Genomic DNA, 16367 nt, shown 5'->3' with positions numbered 1-16367 from the left:
TTTTCATGGTATAAGCATATGGAGAAAAATACAATTGTTTATAAAACAATGAATACATAATATACAATAATTAGTGTCGAGCGTATTGGGCAAAAGAAAGTAAACACTTGAAAATTGGATTCAACTAATAATTACAAACGCTATGAAAACGTTATTAGGCTGAAAACAGTTGCCGAAGCAATGCAAACTTAACGTCCAAAACACAACTATGATACCCGTATCAAATATATCAATAATACCATCGAATAACGATTTCTCGTTTCTTACAGGTTTACTTAGGAAATCCCAAACTAAAACGGTATATTATTTGTATACCACAATGCAGAGGCCATAAACCGGACCCGTGAAGATCCGGGGTACAATAGGTCTTCAGCAACCCATGCTTGCTGTAAAAGGCGACTATGCTTGTCGTAAGAGGCGACTAACGGGATCGGCTGGTCAGGCTCGCTGACTTGGTTGATGCATGTCACACTGAGTGCGGCGTTAAACAACAAACAAACAAACCATATACTGAGTATGTGGTCTCTGCACTATGTGACTTCAGCCGTGAACAATATACTCTTTTAACGTTGACAACTTGCCAGTTGACAAGTCAGGGCAGTTGACAAGTCAGGGCAGTTGACAAGTCAATCCAGTTGACAAGTCATTCACAATCTCGGGCTCCAGCGCCGTCCAATATCAATGCACCACAAAGCCAGGCATTGCCAACAACACTGCATTCTTGCTCCTAATACCGTCTCGTGTACAGACACACCGCAATCACCTACTGCCATGCGAGCAAATATGTAGCCATTATTAAATCATTTCCACACAGAACCAACACAGCAAATTCGCCCGAAACGTTGTCTGGTGCCATGAACATTAGGTGTTTCTTAAACAGGACCTTAATGCACCTGTATCGGCTAAAAGCTTTTCGCTGTCGAATAATAGACTCTGGGTATTAGAATTAAATCTACAATGCCACGTTTCGATCAAAGCCTATGATTACAGTTTCAAAGCCGTCTTACACAGCGGTATATGATGTGGGAGCGATAGTCAGTCAATTGATCGGTTATCGATCCATCGCACTCTCCGATATCAGTAAAACGGACCTGTGCAGAAAATAAGAGAAATTACAGAGACAGTGAATATGTTATAACGGTTATTAACATTAGCTTTCGTTTAGGTATTCGTTTATGAAACAATATTTGATATAACTTAGATGTTCATACTTTCTTGTCAAATACCATGTTTTTCTTATTTATTTATTTATTTATTTATTTATTATTTATTTATTTATTTATTTATTTATTTATTTATTTATTTATTTATTTATTTATTTATTTATTTATTTATTTATTTATTTATTTATTTATTTATTTATTCATTCATTCATTCATTCATTCATTCATTCATTCATTTATTTATTTATTTATTTATTACAACGTCAGTTCTGATTTTCTGCTGGGGGGCATTATTACAACGGAATTTGAACGGATTACTCGATAGAATTCCATTAAAAACAGACCAACGCCGAAACGGACTAGCCAGGTTGGTCATTATGAAGGTAGCATGTGTCATAATGTAATTTTGGCACAGACGCATTTCCATACCATTTCAAGTTTTACATGAAGGATAATTATAGAGAACATAAGGGGCGGTGGGGGTGAGTGTATGTGGTGTGTGATTGTGTGTGTGATGTGTGTGTGTGTGTGTGTGTGTGTGTGTGTGTGTGTGTGTTGGTGGGGTTACTTTGAAGAAAGTTTTTCTTCAGGGCAGCATGTGAAGTTAAGATCACGTTCACATTGTAATATTTTTGGGTGTGTCGTGAATATTGCAATGAAGCAATCGTTTTCCTTGAGATTCCTAAGATTAATGTTCACATAGGAATATATAAATGCAAAATGGGTGCGTCATATGATTACTCAAACATTTGTTGTACCGCGACGCATGGCTTCGCTTTTATCGCCACGTTTTCCTTTCATGCTATGTCTAATTAAAGAAAGGTTAAATAGTCTCCACAAACACAACGAATCGAGCTATACATGTACTGTCTTATTTTTAAGAACCCCAGTCAACATGTACGATTTTTAACCTGCTGGTTTGGTCCTGGGTATCATACGACGACGTCGAGGATATGGATGTGCGATAAACCTATTCCGCGAAGTAAAGACACAGACACAGGACTCACACAGTCCATCGTTTTGTTAAAAAATTGATGTCTTCTTGAAATCGTCAGTCCCCGCGTCTACAACATAATTAAAGAGACGTGCTAGTCTATGATTAGACTAACATTTAGTCTCTGAAATCTTATATTACACAATATCCTTCTTGACTCTAAAAATAAAAAAATTCCCTATGCTGATGCTGTGGAATAGAGCTAGCTTGAGCTGGCTGGACTTGCTTTTGTATGCATTTCTAGATTATTATTTTTTCATAAAATAAATATATTCCACGGTCATGGTGCAGGACTAGTCTATGATCTGTCGAATAGGTATCGAGGTGGCCGATAGACAAGATACACGCCTCCCGTTGACTTAGTCTCTCCTTCCCACGCCCCCGTTCCGCCTAAAGAAGGTTGTCGGTCATATCAAGTGTAAGTCAACTGCTTGAAGTCAGGGAATCTCCCATGAACAGTGGCTAACAAAAGCAGGAGTGTATTTATTTTTCTTTCCCAGTGTACCGCGATGTGGTTTCTTGCCGGGTCATATTACCACATGCATATAATGAATGTCCTTGTACTCTGGGTGTGTGACGAAATATGTTATTTGTGAGTCAAGGCGGAGAGCGTTTTGTTAACAGAATGTAAGGCAAACAACCTATGTAATATAACGTTGTGTACTTAGGATATCGAACATATGTGATTTTATTCCCATTGAACTGAAGACCGCCTCCGTGGTCTAATGGTAGAGCGTCCGCCCGGAGAGCGGAAGGTCCGGGTCTCGATCCCCGACCGCGTCACACCAAAAGACGTTAAAAGATGGTACTTGTTGTTACCCTGTCTGGCGCTAAAACAAGGGGCTAAAACAAGGACTGGTCGGGGTATTCATGTTAAACTGCGGCATGGTATCTCAGTGAGCTAGCACTATAAATCGCCATCAGTCCGGACTAGTACAAGCAGCCACTCACACACACACACGTGCATGCACGTCGCTATATAAGTGCAATGATCTTGGACGCGACGTTAAACCCCATTTCAACTCACCCATTGAACTGAGCTGGATTCTGGACGTCATGAATAGTGTACGATGATATTCACATGCAGTGTATGATAACATGGTATATTGTCCATACGGATTAATACAACAGAGATATCAATACCGTACGATAACAAGTGTGATAGCTTTTAACATACCCTCGAGTTGATTGGATTTAGACATTATTCTGTATATGTAGGAAATACGGTTCTATATATGTAGAAAACATTGTTCTTAATGTGCATTAAAAACATTGTGTATGTGTGTAGAAGAAAAGAATTGTTCTATATGCGCATTAGAATAGCACTTTATATGCAGGAAACACGATTCTCTATATATGTACAGTAGAATTGTTCCATATATATCAGGAAACGTGATTCTCTATGTACAGTAGAACTGTTCTATATATGCAGGAAACACAGTTCTCTATGTACAGTAGAACTGTTCTATATATGCAGGAAACACAGTTCTCTATGTACAGTAGAACTGTTCTATATATGCAGGAAACACAGTTCTATATGTACAGTAGAACTGTTCTATATATGCAGGAAACACAGTTCTATATGTACAGTAGAACTGTTCTATATATGCAGGAAACAGTTCTCTATGTACAGTAGAACTGTTCTATATATGCAGGAAACACAGTTCTCTATGTACAGTAGAACTGTTCTATATATGCAGGAAACACAGTTCTCTATGTACAGTAGAACTGTTCTATATATGCAGGAAACACAGTTCTATATGTACAGTAGAACTGTTCTATATATGCAGGAAACACAGTTCTATATGTACAGTAGAACTGTTCTATATATGCAGGAAACAGTTCTCTATGTACAGTAGAACTGTTCTATATATGCAGGAAACACAGTTCTATATGTACATTAGAAATGTTCTATATATGCAGGAAACACAAATCTATATGTTCCATGTGGTTTATATACTACATATAGTATAGTTCTATATTCTGATTGTGCATTCTGTCATTCTTTTCGCACTTTTACCTCGTGAGCTCCAAGTCCGGGGACTCTGGCGGGACCTTAAAGTTAAAACAATATATCGATATACTGAAGTAAGTAACGTTCCACCGTATTGAAACCTGTCTCAATAAAAGCGGAGCAAAGTTAGTGTTTCTGTGACATTTTATTGAATTTAACTACCGAAAAACATCAAACGTCGGTGTCAACATTCTGTAATTAGGGAGATGATCTTAACTCACACCAAGGTATTCTTTGATATTCTCTGATCATGCGTACTTTCACATTCACAGTGCCGGTCACGATATGTCCCCGTTCATACAAGACAGTCGACGCCGGGACCGTATGTTGTGAAACACGTGTATTGTAGTGCCGACAATACCATATTGGGCGTATCAATAACAAGTTGGTGTCACGTGAATGGGCATTTACTCTCATAACGCTCAGCGCCATATCTGAGACCGTGTCAAAGGTGCTCAGTCAATGGCGGCGGTTGGTTTGATGGGCGGGTTGGCACGAACTACCTTGGTTTGTTGTGTGAATGAAAATACCAGGCATTCTGTGCAGTAAATATATCTTGTCAACATTTCACTCTTAGAATATTGTAATCAGTATTTCAGTCGTACCGTGTTGTAATACGTGTCTAGGCCCGCTGTATGGAGCCCTTACATTGGTTAATGTGTTGCATTTCAATAATACAAAGGGAGACCACCACCCCCCCCCCCCCCACCCCCCCCCCCCACCCCAAACACACACACCCACACTCCTAAAAAGGAGGAATGAGCACCAAGCTGGGAATCGAACCCGGGATGGTTTACTACTACCTGACTCGATTGACCATCCATCATAACAATAACTCGGTGACTAGACGTACATGTATTTCATCAACAGTGTTACAAGGGAACGCATTAATGTTTAGGCAATGATTTGTCTTTCATCAGATAATGAAGTAGCTTCCCTTTTTTTAACATCTTTTTTTGTCAAAGTACATACGAAACGCAGTAAAAATGTAATAAGGCTTTACATAAATCCCCCTAAATCTAAACCGGGACTATCTATCTCAATATCGTATTCCTCCACTAATCCATCAATCAGCGATACATTGCCTAAAGCCACCCATGTTACAGGTGACGTTCCATCTTCATCAAGCTCACTAGCAACCCCACGACATAACAGTCCCATGACCATGACTCACAAATAACAATGGTTGAACTATCTTGAATCAAATTTGTATTCAATCAATTATTTCATATTTTATTATTGTATTTAATTATTATTTTTTAAAGATTAAAATAAAAGATGCAGCAAAGAGGGTTTGGGTGATCCTGGCACAGTCAGGCTGGTTAGGCTCATCATCAGCTCAGGGCCCTTGCCCCTCTACACGCAGCCCAGACAGCGAATGGGACTTCTCCCAGGAAGCGCTGCCTAGTCAAACCCACCCAGAACTATTTATAGTAGTAGTAGTAGTAATAGTAGTAGCAGTAGTAGTTATATTTTTTATGCAGATATCTATACTTGTATCTCTTCTTCACTGTGCATCACTATATTCCGCAGAAAAAGCAGTGACAATTTCAAGTTTAACATGATTTGTCAAAATACAAAGACGTCATGAATCGGGTTGATTGTCATTACAATCGACATCGAACATATATCAAACTCGTGAAGTCGAAGTTCATGCAGGGGTCCATCTACTTATAATCTCGACAAAATACCATCGACATCGACACATAGCGTTATTACAAAGCAAACTATTGTTCACAGGCAACCCAATTTACACTCCGGAGACGTAACACGCCTAATTGTGTATTTGAATTATGATTTTGCACATAACGAACTGTTTTAAGTTCCCTTGGCGTTCGCAATATCCGACGTTGACTGTGAGAAAGTACCGTGACTTAGACCACTCTCAACACCTATCTAGAACATGTGACATATACAGTAAAACCACGTTAACTCGAACTCCATTAACTCGATGTCTTGACGGTCTGATATTGACACTCTGCTCATCTGGAACTTCGGATAATTCGACGTATGTTTATAGGTCGACAAAGCCTTTGACGACAGTCATGAGACAAGTGTTTGGTAGAAGGAGGCCAGGACTTCGAGATAACGAGGTATAACTTTGTTTCGTAGAGCCCACGTGTCATGGATGAGTGAGTGAGTGAGTGAGTTTGGTTTAACGCCGCTTTTAACAGTATTCCAGTTATATCACGGCGTGTCAGCTTGATGTGGGGGGAAAACCCGAAGTGATGCAGGTCCCAGACGTTTACCACTTCGGTGAAACCCAGGAGCACGGGTATGGTGCTGACAAACCTAGAAACATAATTGGGGCGAACCGGGATTCGAACCCACAATCATAGGTTTCTGGCGTGCCCAAGGGACGCAACTCTGCACAGCGAATCGCGGCGCCTTAGACGACTGGGTTCTCCGTGCCCCCTGTCATGGATGATCGCCATAGCGCAAAGCTAGTCTGTAGAACATGTGCATGTCCCGCCCTGTGTTCTTTTCAGTTAAGGGGCGGTCGGGTAGCCTAGTGGTTAAAGCGTTCGCTCGTCACGCCGAAGACCCGGGTTCGATTCCCGACATGGGTACAATGTGTGAAGCCCATTTCTGGTGTTCCCCCGCCGCGATATTGCTGGAATATTGCTAAAAGCGGCGTAAAACCATACTCACTCACTCACTCACTCTTTTCAGTTAAGTCATTGTACTGTAAGGTGGGGCAGTGATGAATTGACTGTCGATGACGCCTTGTACCTTGTGATGTAGCTCCCCGCCCCGGCCAATATCGAATCCTTTCATGAGTAGATTCCAAAACTCTGCGTGGGGTATATTTATTTCGAGAAGTAGCTTGTTTGAAAACTACACCTAGTGTCTAGTGCACTTAAAGTACGTTGTAACACCGTCTTATGAAATGACTTGTACAAGGTTCTGTTAGCTCAATTTGTTTGTTACGTTGGCTCAACCTTTTCGCGAACATCTGGTATGATAGTTATTTGATAATGATTTATAAACACATGCTTATGATATAGTCGGAATCATACAATCAATATTTTTAAAGGGAAAGGGTTGTGTTGCTCTTAATTATATCAAGGGAAATAGTGAGTGAGTATGGTTTTACGCCGCTTTTAGCATTATTCCGGCGGGGGACACCAGAAATGGGCTTCACACATTGTACCCATGTCGGGAATCGAACGCGGGTCTTCGGCGTGATGAGCGAACGCTTTAACCACTAGGCTACGCGACCGCCCCTAAAGGGAAATAGAGTTGATGTATCCCAAAAATATAGGCCATGTATAAGATGTTTTTATAACATTACATTTGGAACTTATACATGGACTCAATAACCAATGACTTCGGGTTTTACGCCATTTTGAAAAGTATTTCATCATTACCACGGCGCGGCAGTTGAGGTGGGAGGAAATCCCGAAGTAGGGCAGGTCTTCCCACTGAAACCCACGAGCACGGCATGGTGGTCACAAAGTTAGAAACATAATCAAGGCGAAACTGTGATTCGAAACCGGGATGTTAGGTTTCTGGTACGCCTAAGGGAGTCAACTCCGCACAGGGAACAAGACACCCTTGCCCTCTAGACAGAAAACATACGATAGATCGTGAAGCTCAGAGTGAGTGAGTGAGTGAGTTAGTGAGTGAGTATGGTTTTATGCCGCTTTTAGCAATATTCCAGCAATATCACGGCGGGGGACACCAGAAATGGGCTTCACACATTGTACCCATGTCAGGAATCGAACCAGGGTCTTCGGCGTGACGAGCGAACGCTTTAACCACTAGGCTACGCGACCGTCCCAGTGGAGCTCAGACGTTCGGGCGAAATGCATATGCACGGGTATGGCGCTGACAAACCATTAACCTTTATCGGGGATTCGAACCCGAGGCCATAGGGCTACTTGATGTCACAGCGCCTATGTGCTGTAGATTATAATATATTATGGTGAAATCCACCTCGCGGGAAGGCAGTTAGTAAACATTCATGAGTACATTGTCGTTAACTTTTGAAATATGAATAACTTGCTATCCTTATACCATAAATGAAGTAGCATACATATGATTTAAAGTGTGTCAAGTAATAATGCCATCACTCCATAGCTATAGTGAGTGAGTGAGTGAGTATGGTTTTATGCCGCTTTTAGCAATATTCCAGCAATATCACGGCGGGGGGACACCAGAAATGGGCTTCACATATTGTACCCATGTCGGGAATCGAACCAGGGTCTTCGGCGTGACGAGCCAACGCTTTAACAACTAGGCTACCCGACCGCCCCCATAGTTATAGCTCAAGGGTCAAACTTACTCCCTAAGGGATCACGAAGAACATCGGTGATATAATGTTTCCATGCTTGGGTAAGCGACCATTGAGGTACATTTTTACTCATCTGAAATCTAACGCTTAAACTCAACACACCCGTTTGTGTGAAACCATACATCATATGCATGTGGCGTGACGCGACAAAAGTGGGAATGGGGTTAAAGAAACGAAAATCTTTGAACATACACTCTTCAAAAAAAGAAACTCACAGGTAGATTGTTAGTAAATATATTGTACCCAATAAAGTCGATATATTTAATTTAATGTCATAGATACAAATATGAAATTTTGGAGCTCGATAGTCATATGTTGTCGTTGTACAAAGGCATTAAAAACTGTTCATTGTCATGTCATATAAAGCCACAAGGTTCCGCTGAACTCAGTATCTCGCGCGACCGCTCCGGGCAGCAATCACGGATCTCTTCGGCACTGACCGGATAAGTGTACGAATTCTGTCCTGCGGAATTCTGCGCCATTCTGTTTGTAACGCGTTGGTCAGTTGTGTCTGCGGCGTGTTCTGACGTTGACGTACACGTCGAGCGAGTTTTCCCCAGAGGTGTTCGATCGGGTTGAGATCTGGAGATCTCGACGGCCAGGGTAAGGCGTTGATGTTGGCATTATGGGGGTAGTCTACCGTGACGAGAGCTGTGTGCGGTGGAGCGTTGTCCTTTTGAAATAGCTCCCTCTGGCGGCCAATGATTGGAAGAAGGTGAGGCTGAAAAATTGGATTCATGTAGCGATTTGCTGTCAAATTTTCCTGAACCACAACCAAGTCAGATCTTGTGGTGTAGGATATGCCAACACCCCCTGGTCCGATATCCTTCTCAAACCAGGGATGCGCCCTGCAGTCTCCGTAGCTCTCCGTAGCTGTGGCATTGCGATGACGAAGGTGAAACAGTCGAATGTAGCGATCCTGTGCAGGGATGGTAACTCTTGGTCAGCCCGTTCTCGGACGGTCTGCAGTGGAATTAAATGTGTGTATCGGTCATAAAGGCGGCGGTGGACGTTGAAGTGGCGTGCAACAGAAGACTGCGATTCCCCTCTTTAGATACGTCCTATGGCGATGTTCCGATCGGCAGAGTCTCGGTATTTTCGAACTTGAAACATGTTGACAATTGAATGACAAATTAGTGGCTTATGCTTGCCTTTTTATAGCCACTACCACGAGTAACAAACGCCATAACTTGCACGTGCATTTTGCTTTACTGTTTTCCTCCATGACATTTTTGAACAAGTGTGAAAACAATGTCGTTTGAGGCATTGCAAATCGACAATGGCTGCGTTTTGGCGCCCAGGCCACCAATATTTTCCAAAAACATATATCCAATTTATATACCGGATTTTTTGTGTAGTCAGGTTCAGTGAACAACATACTACCTGTAAGTTTCTTTTTTTGAACAGTGTATTTTAATAAAAGACAACGCGAAGAGACACCCAGCAAGGCTTTTTTGCATTTGTGTCACGAGGTTCGATTCAGACGCTGCGTGTCAATGGTTCGTCTTCTCGAGAGTCGATTGTTGGTTGTCTCGAAATATCACTCTTTCAAAAAAGCTCATTTCCTGTCATAACTATATCTCGTTTAATCCTATCTATCTTAATTTGGACTTACTCTCCGTACAAATCATATTAACACGAAATAGTCATATACCCGTATATCCGTCCCCGGAATACGATATGAGTTACAAATCCCACGTCGTCAATCAATATATATGTTGATGTTTATATGAAGTGGCTTTGTACGATTAATGAATATTTTATATCACAGACACACTGTATAAGGTCTTGATTAAGCTTTACGGTCTGGAATGAAGGGTACTTTTCATTATGAACTACAGTTGTTTGTAATGACGCTCGCGTGTCGTAGTGGAAGTCAATGGAATTTCTAGCATGTCCATTGAGAGGTCAGGTACAATGATAATAAGCATTTTTGTTTTGAATTTATAGTAGTTCTTTATATGTTTGTATTCATTGATGATGATGATGATGATGATGATGATAAATAATAATAAGAAGAAGAAGAAGAAAAAAAAGAAGAACAACAACAACAAAAACAACAACAATAATAAAAAAATAAATGATAATCATTATCATCATCATCATCATCAATATATACATACATATAAAGGACTACTATTAATTCAAAACCAAAATGCTGGGTCTTTAAGCTAAGTGATGGCGTTGATCGATGGCTACAGTGTCAAGGAATGCTTTGCCTGGTCGAGGCTCGACTGCACTTTGCTTTGTGTTGACGCTATCGACACAATTCCCTCATGTGTTTTACTAATGCGTCGCAAGCTTTGTATCTCTAACATATCCCTATTCGTCTATTATTGTCAAATCCTTCATGACGGCGAATAACACAATGTCACCTGTCACCTCGCCTTGACGATGACAGATATAGGGCGATGTGGAGGGGAGCTCGTTAGTCTGGAGATCTCAAATCAAATAATACTTGTTACCTAGATGTTATCACAATAAGCCAAATGTGCTAAAATTCCACAGTAAGTTTAATAGTACAAAAAAGAGTGTGTTGGATAGATTATCTAAGTTTGGTTCAGTCACAAATGCAAACATATAAGTCATCTAGATGAAAACAATACATACACTGTAATGCTGTAAATTGCTATAAATTGCTATAAATAGTTGTAAATTGTAAATAATCTGCCCTGCTGCCACGTAACTTAAAATAAAATTCGTATGATCTTTAATGCCACAGTCTGTGGCCAATGGGATACACAGTGGGAGTGGTGAAGCCTTAAGAAGTGTCCCGTTAATCCGAACACTCGTTAATCCGTTTACCGTTATACTGTAAACTCGTTGATATTTGACGCGTTAATGCATGATCTTATTAATCTGAATGACTTTACCCTATGGATTAAAGATTATAAACCGTGTGTACCATAACAAACTCGTCATGCACCGAGAAATATAAGGTCAAAACACCAGGGTTATATTATAGTCTTACCGTTTTAGTAGGCGTGAGGGCTACAGCGGCACCGTTTACCAAGGTGCTGTAACTATATATACAACATTACAACAGAGGCAACAAACAGCATTACTTACCTCGATCACAGAAATATCCAATTTAAGTAATCCTATATTAGAAATTAAAGTTCGAAATCTGTGGGGGGATAGTCGGGGTTACCCCCCAGTATCCTCACGCCTCACCCCCTCGAGGATTCATCTCACACAGATACTTCAAATTCCCTCTGACCACGGATATCACTGAAAACGAAGGTAAATATCCAACCTAACTGGTTTCCCAGCTCAGCGCGGCCCACTCAGACTGGTTTCAATGACAGAGTGTAAACTAATATGCGCTAAGCAAGCGCGCCGCGTTCGATAATATACATAAATAAGCTTTCAAAATCCCTTCTTATAATTCGCAATGCAAACTCAACGGTGCGTGACATAAAATTGTTTGCTTATCCGCGTTTGTGCGATTTGCTCTGCGCTCCAGGACGCATGAACACGTTTGAACGTCTCTGATACAAGTAGTCAAGTTTGATAGCTTTCTCGGCTGATTTGAGTTCGATCTGTCGCGATACAGGAAACGGGTTCGATTTATTGATTGACAGATCGATGTGTTGTACTGTTATATGTGTTTCTGTAATCGCCCATCAATCATAAGGGGTTTGACCAGTAAGTGCCATTCAATGAAGTGTAAACGCTCTTTCGTGGTCACTGTTTATTAAAAAGGTGTATTCATTAGGTTGGTTTCTATAACTCATTTGCTTGACATGTTGAATTTTTTAACGCATCAATGCAGTATTAGAGCTAAACAAATTGCGTAATAACTACCAAACAGGTTTGAGGTGGGGTTTGTCGGTATGCTGTTCTATTTATGGATGCTACTCATTCGTGAAAAGTACAAATACATCGGCTCCCACAGAAACATAATCTGTCCTATCATTTAAAGTGAGGATACGAAGGAAGAGTTTGTATCAACACATATTTTACTGTTTTCGGCGATTATATTCTCTTGTTTTTTCCGCTTTGGGAATCTGAGGCAGAAAAAGGTGAGGTGAGGTGAGGTGAGGTGAGGTGAGGTGAGGTGCAATGGTGTTTACGCCGCGTCCAAGGTTATTGCACTCTTATAGCGACTTGCACGTGAATGCGTGCGTGTGTGTGGCTCCTTGTACTAGTCCTGACGAATGCCGGTTTTATAGTGCTAGCCCACTGAGATACCATGCCGCAGTTTAACATGAATACCCCACTCAGACACAGTATACTGACTCCGAGCCGACCAGTCCCTGTTTTAACCCCTTAATGCCGAAAACCAAGCAGGTTAACAACAAGTACCATCTTTTAACGTCTTTTGGTATGACGCGGCCGGGGATCGAACCGACAGAAAAGGCCTTGAGATCTCCAAAACATGAAAATATCTAACAATAATGAATTTGTATTTGTTTTGTTTGTTGTTTACCAAAATTCCGGCTATATGACGGCGGTCTGTAAATAATGGATTCTGGACCACACAATCCTGTGATCGATATTGTGAGCAACGTTCCGCGCCGTCGGGGGACGGTTACACGCAATCTACCAAGTCTAACAATATGGTCTCTTATCCGATCCATTAAATCGCCTCTTACGACCAGCACAGATTGTTGAGCGCCTGCCGGGGAGGAACACACTCAACTGCACTCTCAGCATTATACTTTGCGTGATTGCTTGCTTGCTTGCTTGCGTGCGTGCGTGCGTTTTAACCCCGCACTGAACAATTTTAAAGCTATATCACGGATGCTAGCAGACAATCGAGATTGAAAACAGAGATTGATATCATGAGCAACATTTCACGCCGTCCGGGTACGATGACATGGGAGTTATCTACCCTGGCCACCCCATCCATTTAGTCGCCTCTTATACGCCGAGTGTGTTAGCTTGGTTGCCGAGGACCAGCTCTAACCCGCAATCCCAGGGGGACATGGCCATATGCCCAGTCACAATGACTCTGCGCACTGGTTGTGATGGCAAGCGGTGATATAACCAGTCATTGGGATTTTCTTCAAACTGTAACAGTTTATGTAAGCCAGTGGATTCAGCTGTCAGTAGAGTATGGTGGACTCCACAATCTGCTGTCCTCTTGACCCTTCTGTATTCTGGACTTGGTCCACAACAAACTTATGATTGTTATTCAGATCTTTTTCAATGAAGGATATCTTCTCTTTGGTGACAAGGTTTTCCTTGAAGATTATTATTTTCATGATTTCTTTAGGCAGTGTTCATCCAGCATAGATAGATTAAATATCAAGAATAGGTATGTTCAGTTTTAATCTCATACAGCGTTCGCTTGTCACGCCGAAGACCCGGGTTCGATTCCCGACATGGTTACAATGCGTGAAGCCCATTTCTGGTGTCCCCCGCCGTGATATTGCTGGAATATTGCTAAAAGCGGCGTAAAACCATATTCACTCACTCACTCACTTAAATCTCATACCTGCGGAGTCATATTGTAGTTAGCCATTTTAGGCACCTTAGTGAGTTAGCGAGTATGGTTTTACGCCGCTTTTAGCAATATTCCAGCAATATCACGGCGGGGGACACCAGAAATGGGCTTCACACATTTTACCCATGTCGGGAATCGAACCCGGGTCTTCGGCGTGACGAGCGAACGCTTTAACCACAAGGCTACCCAACCGCCTTTTAGGCACCTTAATGAAATTGTCCGAGCTCAGAATATACCCACAATAAAGGAAACAAGCGGTTGTTGTCGTGTGTTTGTGTTAGTGTGTGTAAAGAGTTAAAAGTGTACGGTGTGCGCGCGGTGTGCTCGTGTTATCGGTGTGTGTGTGTGTGTGTGTGTGTGTGTGAGAGAGAGAGAGAGAGAGAGAGAGGGGGGGGGGGGGGGGGGGGGGGGGCTCAGAAAAACAAGTCATCACATGTTGTAACCAATCTTTTTAAATAACGTGGTATCCAGTTATTGCCGGGAGACCTAATTAATCAGTTTGAGCTGCTTGACGAATCATCGCCTGTCCAGTCACAGAGCCTCTGGGCAGGCAGTACGGGTCAGCCCTTGGTTGTCCCAGAGACCATATAATAGAGTCTATTATATGGTCTCTGGTAGTCCTCACAACCCTCAGCAGGGAGGAATCGACTGGGAGATACGGATATCATACGGACCAACTCCCAGACAGGACAAATTGCTCATAATACCCAATTTAGAAGAGTCAGATCGGATCCTAGGTTGACATGTTAAGATTAGTGGAAGTATATACCGTATTCACCCAATTAAGCGCCACGGTCCAGTAAGCGTCCCCTGACCAACTATTAGACCAACATGCAAGCATTGCTGATAAGCTTCATCACCTCAATCCTGTTCCCCGTCATGGCTGTGGTATGTCAAACTCTTTTCATACATGCCTGATGATATACCCATTATCAATTATTTCCGTTTAGTTTCACTCACATCTGCATTACGTCGCTCTCTCCGCTCGCTGTCATCCAACAACTCGTTTTTTTATGGTATTTCAACAATTGACGTTACATTTCACAGATCAGATATCAGAATATACTAGCAGAACATATGCTATCAATACATAGTTAATTATATTCATTAAAATGACTTTATTTTGGGCTGTATCTAAAAATGAAACAAATCAGCTTCAACGACCTTACTTGGGGGCTACCAACCCAGGTGTTAAATAGGTATGGGCAAGTCCGGTCTATCCAAGTATGATGTAAATCAGTTAACATATGTTAACATTGGTCAACCAAGGTTAACTTGGGTTATACATGTGTCGTTCAGGGCTTTGAAATCGAACAAAAGCACTCATTTTTATTCTGTACATAAAGACCGCCTCGCTTCAATGGTGAGGTGGATACAGCATCTGCCCGGAAAGCTGAAGGTCATGGTTTGATTCGAAAGACATTAAAATATGTTACGTGTGGTTACCCTGCCTGGCATTTATGCCTCTAAGGACTGGTCGGCCCAGAGTCAGCATACTGTGTCTGAGTAGGGTATCAATGTTAAACTGTGGCATGGTATCTCCGTGGGCTAGCAATATAAAACTGGCATTAGTCCGGAATAGGATAAGCAGCCACACACAGACACACACAGATGTGCATGCAGGTAACTATAGAAGTGCAATAAACTTGAACGCAATGTTAAACCTCATTTCACCTCATCTGTACAAAGTAAAAAGCTCAAGCCAAGCCCAAGCAGTCAATGCCTACACCTCTATTGCCACGGATACCCATCACCCCTACAAAGGTTGGACCGTGCCATTAATTAATACTCATTGCGTCTCACAGCATCTCACCTGTGTGTACTCCACAAAAGATTGGACCGTGCCATTCATTAATACTCATTGCGTCTCACAGCATCTCACCTGTGTGTACTCCACAAAAGATTGGACCATGCCATTCATTAATACTCATTGGGGGCACACAGCATCTCACCTGTGTGTACCCCACAAAAGATTGGACCGTGCCATTCATTAATACTCATTGGGGGCACACAGCATCTCACCTGTGTGTACCCCACAAAAGATTGGACCGTGCCATTCATTAATACTCATTGGGGGCACACAGCATCTCACCTGTGTGTACCCCACAAAAGATTGGACCGTGCCATTCATTAATACTCATTGCGTCTCACAGCATCTCACCTGTGTGTACTCCACAAAAGATTGGACCATGCCATTCATTAATACTCATTGGTGGCACACTGCGTCTCACCTGTGTGTACCCACAAAAGATCGGACCGTGCCATTCATTAATACTCATTGCTGTCACACAGCATCTCACCTGTGTGTACCCCACAAAAGATCGGACCGTGCCATTCATTAATACTCATTGGGGTTACATTGCATCTCATCTGTGTTTACAAGGACTTTATTTGTCATCAATTGCCACCAGTAAGACATTGTTATCGCACACAGCCCATACCCTTAT

At 41.9% G+C, this 16367-nt stretch overlaps 1 protein-coding gene across 2 annotated transcripts in view; it reads right to left on the bottom strand.

Annotated features, from left to right (window-relative positions):
- LOC124137233 overlaps positions 1 to 11808 on the bottom strand; it is a 38597-nt gene extending 26789 nt beyond the window's left edge. Inside the window, exons 1-2 of one of the 2 annotated variants that reach the window (XM_046503451.2) lie at positions 11538 to 11808; positions 4178 to 4212 (exon numbers count right to left, since the gene is read on the bottom strand). The gene's annotated coding sequence lies outside the window, so the exon portion shown is untranslated. The remainder of the gene's footprint in view (positions 1 to 4177; positions 4213 to 11537) is intronic. The other variant, XM_046503450.2, reaches the window with a different exon arrangement.
- Between the last annotated feature and the right edge of the window lie 4559 nt (positions 11809 to 16367).

This window comes from Haliotis rufescens, unplaced genomic scaffold, assembly GCF_023055435.1.
Source record: "Haliotis rufescens isolate VD_foot unplaced genomic scaffold, xgHalRufe1.0.p SCAF_11, whole genome shotgun sequence".
Classification (NCBI taxonomy): domain Eukaryota; kingdom Metazoa; phylum Mollusca; class Gastropoda; order Lepetellida; family Haliotidae; genus Haliotis; species Haliotis rufescens.
The sequence above is the reverse complement of the archived record's forward strand: the minus strand, read 5'-3'. Positions and strand labels throughout refer to the sequence as shown.